At 34.9% G+C, this 10,040-nt stretch overlaps 1 pseudogene; it reads left to right on the top strand.

Moving 5' to 3' along the window:
* Positions 1-318: 318 nt before the first annotated feature.
* On the top strand, positions 319-1,795 carry LOC100927017 (annotated as a pseudogene).
* The last annotated feature ends 8,245 nt before the right edge of the window (positions 1,796-10,040 follow it).

The following is a 10,040-nucleotide window of genomic DNA, read 5'->3' as shown; positions in this document are numbered from 1 at the left end:
GGAGAGTCATCACTAATAGCCTCTACGTTATTGCTATGTGCTTGTGTAATACCTCCTATGCTGATGGGTTTGTGCATACCTGTTTCTAATAAGACCCTTCAGCCCAGAAATCCGCTAGCAACCCCCACTTCCTTTTCGTGCTTTTCATCTCCCTTCCTGAGATGTCAGGGAGGGCGTGATCATTTCCTTTTTAGTGTTTTCACCTCCTTTCCTGAGAAGTGAGAGAGGTTGTGATCACCTCCCCTTAGGGACCCCACCTTCTCTGAGAAGTCAGGGATGACCTGTGTTCTAAAACAAAAAAAAAGTGGGAGATGTAATGAGCTGAAGCTAGGAAAATTTAAGCAAAAAGAATTGTCATTTATTTGCCCAATGTCACAGGGTGAGCCTCGATCAGAATTACCTGATATGTCCTTCTTTTCATTTGGCATTTCTATTTCTTTTTCAAAGAGAGAGAAGAGAAAATCCTCTACCCCTAGAACATGGCCAATATCATTGTGGTAACAGGATTCCTCCTCATGGGCTTTTCCAACATCTGGGAGCTGCAGGTCTTACATGCCATTCTCTTCTTGATCTACCTGGTGGCTCTAATGGGTAACATACTTATTTTTATCCTCATCTCTCTTGAAGGGAAACTTCATACACCTATGTACTTCTTCCTAAAAAACCTGTCTTTTTAGACCTCTGCCTTATTTCCATCACAGTCCCCAAATCAATTGCAAACTCATTAAGTCGCAGCTGCTCCATCTCTTTTTTGGGGTGTGTATCACAGCTTTTTTTAATGATGTTATTTGCAGCATCAGAGCTTTTTCTCCTCACAGCAATGTCCTATGATCGCTATGTGGCTATCTGTCAACCCCTACAATATGAGGTCATTATGACCAGAGAGACTTGTGTGAAGATGGCAGCTGCTTCCTGGCTCAGTGGAGGTTTGTTTGGGGCCCTGTACTCAGCTAGTACATTTACTTTGCCTTTCTGTGATTACAGAAGAACTAGTGGATTTCCTTGGAATGTCCCTTCCTTACTCAGGATCTCCTGCTCTGAGACACACCTTGCAATCGATGTCACTATGGCTTTTGGGCTTGGTTTAGGGATTCTTTGCTTTATTTCCATAGCTGTCTCTTATGGTCCTATATTCTCAACTGTACTGAAGATACCAACCACAGAAGGTAAGTCAAAAGCCTTCTCCACTTGCCTGCCCCATCTCATGGTTCTCATGGTTTTTATCACAACAGGTGTCATTGCTTATCTAAAGCCACCTAAGGAATCTGACTCAGTTCTTGATCTGTCATTGTCTTTGTTCTATACAGTGGTGCCCCCAACCCTAAATCCTGTCATCTACAGTCTGAGAAATAAGGAAATAAAGAATGCTCTGATGAAACTCATAACCTGGAAATATTTCTCAAAGGAACTAATAGCAAAGTGTTTTCCATGATTATGTGCCTGTGTGTATATATATTTCACCCATATAAACACATAAATGTATATATAAGTATACATGCATTTCTGTATTTCATGTTTATATACATACATATTTATGTTTATTATGGTTTTTATATCGTGTATATTGATATGTCATTCCAGTATATGTTTACTGACTTAAATTTATTGCTTCCATGTCCATTTCAAGTTCACCAATTTAAAAATGCTGACTCCCAAATTGTGTAGAGAATTATAACATGATGTTTTTAAAATTGTGTATACCCTTTCTGGTCCTAAAAACAAAAGACTGCCATTTTTCTGAAACAATGTATTTGAAGAATCTCTGGTTAATTTATATCAACTGCATGGAATTTCAGAAAATATTATATGACTTGAAACAAATGAAGCATTTTATTTTTTTGTTGTTTTTTTTATTTATTTTTTATTAAGCTTTTTATTTACAGAACATATGCATGGGTAATTTTTCAACACTGACCCTTGCAAAACTTTCTGTTCCAAATTTTTCACACTTTCCTAGTTCTGATACTGAAGCCACCTGCCAATGGCTGCTGGAGGTCTAACTCAGACCTGTAGAATGGATCTCTTCATGTGAGAGGATGATGATAATACAAAGAGACTAAGAGGCAGTTCTCTCTGTTCGCTGTTCGCTGTTCTTTGACCTCTCCACTGAAAGGCAGTTGCGTTGTCTGACCTCTCTCCTCTTCCCTCTTGCCTCCAATTTATGTAATTCCCAATCCACAAGGAACATCTGCGAAGGCTGCTTTGCAACTCTTGCAAGTTTATGATTCACAGCTGTGGAGTCTCTCAGAGAATTGACCTGCCCCTTCACCCAGGCTTAGTCCTTAACACTTCTCCCCCACGGCTTCCCCTAGATGGCAGGTAGTCCAATACATATTAAATATGTTAAAATATATGTTAAATCCAATATATGTATACATATTTATACAGTTATCTTGCTGCACAAGAAAAATCAGATCTAGAAAAAAAAACTGAGAAGGAAAACAAAATACAAGCAAACATCAACAGAAAGCGTGAAAATTCTATATTGTGGTTCACACTCAATTCCCACAGGTCTCTCTCTGGGTGTATACAGATGAAGTATTTTAATGCACAACTTTTAGAAAAACACCAAATGTCATTTTTTCTTTATGGTTTTTTAAGTGTTTACACAAATCCAATATTGTATTGCCACAATAATTATTAGGAGTAGTTAGGAAAGGTGTTTGTCACCATTTTTTTTATTTAAGGATAAAAAACATTTTCAAGGTCAAAAGTAAGTGATGGCATTATAGTTCAAATGTTTCATTTATTTTCGAGTCAGGTAACTTTTTTCCTAGTCCATGTAGTAAGGCTATTAAATAAACAGTTGATATAGATTGATGAGAGGATCTTCAAATATGTTATTATCAAATAAACAAGTATCTCAGAAGTGTTAGTCTCTTGATTTTACTCTCAAATCTAGAACATAAGCACAAGAATCCAGGATTGGGAAAGACATCAAAAGATCATTCCTCTAAGTCTAGTCTGTTTCTGAATTTGAAATCCATATACAACATCAAAAAGTCGAGACCATTCAAATTTCATTTAAATTTTGAAGAGAAACTTCATGCAAAGGTGACCCATTCTACTTTTTCAGGTTTTTAATTGTTCAGACACTTTCCAAATATTTTCTCACTACAATTTTTACTCATTGCTCATACTTCTACCAGTCCTTTCATTCCACTGATATGTACTTTATTTAGGCTTGTTTTACTGGAAGCTTGAAAAGGCAAGTAAAACACAAATAACTGACAAAATCACTTATGTATTCTGATCATGCCATTTTTAATATATAGAATCCTATTTAAAGAGTAAGATTCTTACAAGATAAATGAAAAGTGAAACAATTTCTTTGAGTTGTCATTAACATACAGAAATACATTTTTTTGCTATTAATGTGTTATTCCAGAGACTGTTCCTTTATGTCCCCATTGGAATAAAGCAAATATATATTCAAGATCATGCTTTAAGATGTTCAGCTAAGCCTGTATATTTTAAATTTGAGTTTAAAGTTTCTTTGAATATATAATCTCATAGAGGATATTATATTTTATGTTTAATGTTTCATATTCACACACACACATGCATATGTGAATTTGAACAAGTTACTTAACTTCTGTTTGCCTGTGGATTGATGATCTACTTGAGAAGGAAGTGGCAAAACACAAGTGTCTTTATCAAGAAAACCCCATAAACCATGATCTATGAGGTCACAAAGAATTGGACATGATTGAATGAATAAACAACTTATGTATTATATTATGTACAATGTTTTAGTAATTTATATTATACAATTACATATAAACACCCATAATATATATTACATAACATTAAATATTAAAGATAATTTGATAAATACAAAAGAATATTTTGACTACTTTTTAAAATATAGTCACATGTTTGATTTGAGGGTAGGGAGATGTTGGGGGAGAAAGAGGTTTATGAACCATTATTGATGTCATTTAATGAATGTCCTCCTTACCTAGGCATCCCATTTCAAAAAAATTTTTTTTTTTTTTTTAAGATGACAACTCAGTTATGAGTGAAGAATGCAGTATCTTCAAAACCAATTAGGAATTCAGAGTGGTCCACTAATAACTACAATGTCCAAAATATCAATGTATATTTTTGAGAATGGAAACAATAGATAATTCCTTTTCTCCTAATCAATTAAAATGCTAAAAAAGACTAAGAGAAGGAAAAGTTCTAAAAGATGAGGTAGAAGGGAAACTTTCCTTAAGCCAGACAATAGTTGAAAATAAATAGATAATTAAATATGTGGTAATGCTCTCTGTTGGATGTATACACCAAAATTGGTAATTAAAGTCAGTTGACAGAGAACATTTGATATGGGTTGCTCCATAAGACAAGACAACACTATATCCCACACCTGAAAGTAACAAAAGGAAATGGAGAAAAAAGTAATTGTTTACCTAGCCCTCACTATCATTGAAATACAGCCATTTTGAAACTCCATATATTCTTCAATAAACTTCAGTAGGGCTTGTTGAGAATTAATTGATTTTTTTCTTTCACTTCCCTAATGGGGCTGCCTATTTTCCATATAGCAATAGAAATAATGATTGGCCATCACATATTAATAATCTCTCTCACAATTTTAAGTCACTGCCTGAAAACACATGTTCATCAAGGATTATTAGAAATTCACTAATATTATTCCTGCCAACGTCCTCTCTCAAGGAGTTCATCTTCAAATAAGGGAAGACAATCAAATTAATTTATATGCAAGAGAGATGAAAAGGCCTAGTGCTTCTTAGGTTAGGACAGCAAATCAGGAGGTAAAGAATATTTTTATGTTATTTCCATTTGCTCCACAACTGACAGCTATGACTATCGAAAAGACACCTAAAGGAGTGGTCAGATCTTCCATACATAAGAATAATTCCCTGGATGGTATCTGTAGGCTGGAAACAGAGAAGATCAAAAGTCGCACTATTTCAAGAACAGTTAGACAAAATCCAGCATTGTTTGTAAGTTTAAGGAAAGTGCTGATTGATATAAAGTTAGGAGTTTGACTTGCTCGGTACATGAAGTCTCCTAACTTCCCTGTAGATTGCTGCTTCGTATAGGCTGTTAATTTTAATCATTTGCAAAAACTTGTCCTTTGGTCTCTTCTCTTCACACAAATTGGAAATTGAATGGATGCACATCATTTGGGTAATAGCTGAATAAATTGTGGCAAATTAAAGTAATGGAATATTGTTGTTCTATTAGAAATTGTAAGCAAGCAAATTGCAAAAATGCCTTGTAAGACTTATATGAACTGATGCCAAGTGAATGAGCAGAATTAAGAGAATATTGTACACAATAATAACAAGATTGTGTGATCGTAGATCACAGACCAAATTCTCAGCAATACAGTTATCCAAGATAATTCCAACAGACTTGAGATAGAAAATAGCATCCACATCCAGAGAAAGAAATATGGAGACTGAAGGAGGTTTGAAGCATACTATTTTCACTTTTTTTTTTCCTTTCTCATTTTTCCTTTTGTTTTGATTTTTCTTCACACCATTACTAATGAGGATGTACGTTTAAAATAACTATACAGGTATAACCTACACCAGATTGCTTGCTGTGTTGGAGAGAAGGAAGGGAAAGAAGAGAAGAAAAAAAAATGGAACTCAAAACTGGAACAAAAAATTGAAAAACTCTTTTCATGTAATTGAGAAAAATATTATTAAGTGAGGGGTGGAGAGAAAGAATTATGCAACTTTGGATTAATTTGCCTACCAAATTATGTTCTACATCCACAGTATATACTCAGACATCTACAAATGTGTTTGAAAAGAGTCATGGTTCCCATACATTCACTTAAGGTAACTTTGCATAACTGATATAAGATAACCTTTTTTTTTTTTTTTACTGTACTGAAAATAGCAGTAGCAAAAAAAATTCATAATAGGTCATATATGCTAGACAGCTCTTTAATGAGTTATATTTTTTTACTAGACCTTACAGAGTTTCATAAATACACATTATGGAAGGTGAATATAAGATGGCAGAGTAGCAGGAAGAAGTACAATGAGTTCTACATCCAAACAAACTAGAAAACATGTTAAATATAAAATCTTGATTAGGAAATTCAAGAAAAAAAATTACAATCAGTCATTTGCCTATTTCAGGTCAGGAAAGGGAGATATAGAAGTCTATAAACAGTCGGGTAGGGGTCTGCCAAGAGCACTCAGCATACAGCATGCCAGTATCCAAGGTCTTTGTCCAAGATTGATAAGCCCATGACTTTGTAAAGGCTAGGGAAATAGGCACCAAGTAGCATCTTTTTGTCTACTATCCAGTTCTGCATCACACATTCAGATTAAGTGAGGAAGGTACCTTCCTTACCCAGAGGTAATGAATAGCCACAGATCCTGGCCTAGGTGCCTTAAAGAAGGAAGTTAAAAAAAAGCAAGAAGTACAATATGATTGGTACCCCAAGAGCAGAACAGGGTCTTACTTCCAATATGAAGCCTGCAAAGGAATAAATGGGGCAGGAGCTACAGATTAACAGTGATCCTGTCACTCAGCAGAATTTTCCAGCTGGATAATAACAATTTAGTTCAAAAGAAATTTCATGCTCAAAACTCCAATCCTGGTCAAAAAACTTTCAGAGCTCTGGGCAGGATAGAGTCAAGATAGCAGAAAAAAAGCAAGAAATTACCTGAATTCTTCCCAATTTCCCTTATAAACAACGTGATACCAAGCATCTGAATAGACTCTGGAGCAACCAAACTTACAAAGAGATGGAGTGAAACAATTATTCAAATTAAGGTACCTTGAAAGGACTTCAAGAAAGGTCAGTCTCACTTGGGATAAAAGTAAGTGCACCTCAGTACAGAGAGTTCCCAGGCATATCAGGCATATCCAAGCTTAGAAGACAAGCTGCCAGCAATAGAAACCAAGCAATAGCAGGTGAGACAAGATCAGGCTACCCCAGTATTGTAAACAAATCATTAATCTCCTATTCTGATAAACAACTTGAAGTTAATGAGACTTTGACTATTGGGATTGATTTAGGGATTCTCCACTGCATTGCTATAAATATATCTTATTGTCTCACATGTTCTCAATTCTATTATAGATTAAAACCACAAAGGGTAAGTCAAAAGCTTCTCCACTTGTCTACCCCACCTCCTCACTCATGTTTTTTTGGTGTTGTTTGTTACAACCAGTGTCATTGTTAATATAAAACCACCATAGGCATTGACTTGAATTAAACCTGTTTTCATCAATATTCTATGGTGGTACCTCCAGCTCTAAACTCTTGTTATCTAAAGTCTGATGGAACAAGCACATGAAAACTGCTCAGAAGAAGTTCATGGCTTGAAATACTTTTCAAAGAGATTAGTAGCAAAGAATTTTCCATGAGCATATGTGACAAGCAGGGGGAAAGGAAAGAAATGAAAAGGAAAAGAAAGGAAATGGAGAGATTGAAAAGGAAAAAAAGAAAAGGAGAAGAGAGCAAAGGAAGGAGGGAGGGAGAGCCAAAAGCAAGTCAATAAATTATTTTCCATGTTTATTTACCCATATAAGTGACTCAAATTAGAACTACTTTACATTTCTATAGTCCTTTATACTTTTTAATGGGCTTTCACATCCAAACATCTGATTTTCTACACTAACCAGAAGGAATGCTTAATAAAGGTATAATTACCATCATTTTACAGTTAAGAAAACTATATCCCAGGAGCAGCTAGTTGGTGCAGTAGATAGAGCATCAGCTCTATCAGGAGGACCTGAGTTCAAATCTTGTCTCAAACACTTAACACTTCCTAGCTGTGTGACTCTGACCAAGTCACTTAACCCTAAGTGCCTTGGCAAAAAAAAAAAAAAAAAAAAAAAAAAAATCAAATTTGCTGTACCAAAAATAAAAAGTGAACTCAAATTTATAAGAATCCAAGCCATTCTCCACTTAATACATGGGATATGAACAGACAATTTTCAGATGAAGAAATCAAAACCATTTCTAATCATATGAGAAGGTGCTCTAAATCACTATTAATCAGAATAATGCAAATTAAGACAATTCTGAGATTCCACTACACACCTCTCAGATTGGCTCAGATGACAGGAAAAGACAAGGTTGAATGTTGGAGGGGATGTGGGAAAACTGGGACACTAATACATTGCTGGTGGAGTTGTGAAGGGATCCAGTCATTCTGGAGAGCAATTTGGAACTACATTCAAAAATTTATCAAACTGTGCATACCCTTTGACTTAGCAGTGCTTCTAGTGGACCTATATCCCAAAGAAATCTTAAAGAAGGGAAAGGGACCCACATGTACAAAAATGTTTGTGGCAGAACTTTTCATAGTGGCAAGAAACTGGAAATTTATTGGATGCCCATCAACTGGAGAATGGCTGAATAAGTTATAGTATATGAATGCTATAGAATATTATTGTTCTATAAGAAACGATCAGGAGGATGATTTTTAGAGAGCCCTGGAGAGAGTTACATGAACTGATGGTAAGTGAAATGAGCAGAAATAGGATTTCATTGTACATAGGAACAGCAAGATTATTTGATAATCAATTGGATGTATGTGATTCTTCTCAATAATGAGATAATTCAGGCTAGTTCCAATAATCTTGTGATGATGAGAGCCATCTACACTCAGAGTGAGGACTGTGGGAACTGAGTGTGGATCACAACATAACATTTTCACTTCTTTTGTTATTGTTTACTTGAATTTTGTTTTCTTTCTCATTTTTTTTCCTTTTTGATCTTATTCTTCTTGTGCAGAAAAATAATTGTATAAATACATATGCCTATATTGGATTTACATGTATTTTTACTATGTTTAGCATATATCAGATTACTTGCCATCAGGGAGAGGAGGTGGAGGGAAGGAGGGAAATTGGAACACAAGATTTTGCAAAGGTCAATGGTGAAAAATTATTCTTGAATGTGTTTTAAAAATAAAAAGCTTCAATAAAAAATAAAGGACAGTTATGATTTAAAAGAAAAAATCTTTGAGTTCCAGATTCTCTCCCTTCCTCCCCTACCCCATTGAGAAGGCACATGTGAAGTTGTTAAGCAAAATAGTTCCATAAAAAGTCACATTGTAAAAGAAAACTTCACTCTACCCCTCTGCAAAAATAATCATTTATACCAGAAGGAAATTTTATGATATCCCTTCTCATATTGTTTTATATTAAAAATCTCCATTTATCTCACAGTTCCAGACTATATGATTCATGATTCATCAGATAAATATTCTTTTCTTCCAAGCATATCATGTTCGTGGTCCAAAGGACAAAATGTGCAATAAGAAGTCTATTTTGCTTCTATAACTTGACTGACTAGATCACCCCACTATTTAAGGACAGGAATATCTTTTTCCTTTGTGTTAAAAGAATGGTTGAATGAACCCATTAACAGATAAATTTCATAGTACACTAATATTTGTTTTTTTCAGATAGGGAGAGAACTGAGAAAGGAGATCATAAAAGAATTTTCAGTGATTTTTTTTTTCTCATTAGACCTCAGAATAACCCATAAGCTATGACAATTGCCTTTTGTAGAACTATTGATCACTTACATACTGCTAATAGACAACATGACAAATACATATAATTTCCAAGTTGGCCCTGAACTCCACACTCCTATGTACTTTTCTTAGCCAACTTCAACTTAATGGAGCTCTGGCATACTTCTAATCTTTTCCTCAATGCATTTTCTTGCTTCCTTTCTGATTACTGGACCACCTCTTGTCCCAGCTGCATCCTTAAGCTGCTCACCTTTGGGTCCCTGTAGTACACTAAATACTATGCTTAATGTTCATATCATTGCACTTTATTATCTATAACCCATCTTACTAGAAGATTCTCATATTCTTCACATTGTACAAGGTACTGTTGGTCAATGACTGGTCAAATCATCACCTCATTCTTGAACCATTTCATCGTTCTTTCCTTGAGGGTAGTTGACACAAGGATTTTTCCAGCATGAACGATCTCTTATGTTATTCTTCCTGATTAGCTGTAAATGATTTTGCTATTCTCAGCAATAAAATGATGCAAGACTACTCTGAAAGAATTAT

Source organism: Sarcophilus harrisii, chromosome 4 (genome assembly GCF_902635505.1).
Source record: "Sarcophilus harrisii chromosome 4, mSarHar1.11, whole genome shotgun sequence".
NCBI lineage: Eukaryota > Metazoa > Chordata > Mammalia > Dasyuromorphia > Dasyuridae > Sarcophilus > Sarcophilus harrisii.
This window is presented reverse-complemented; position numbering and strand designations above follow the sequence as displayed.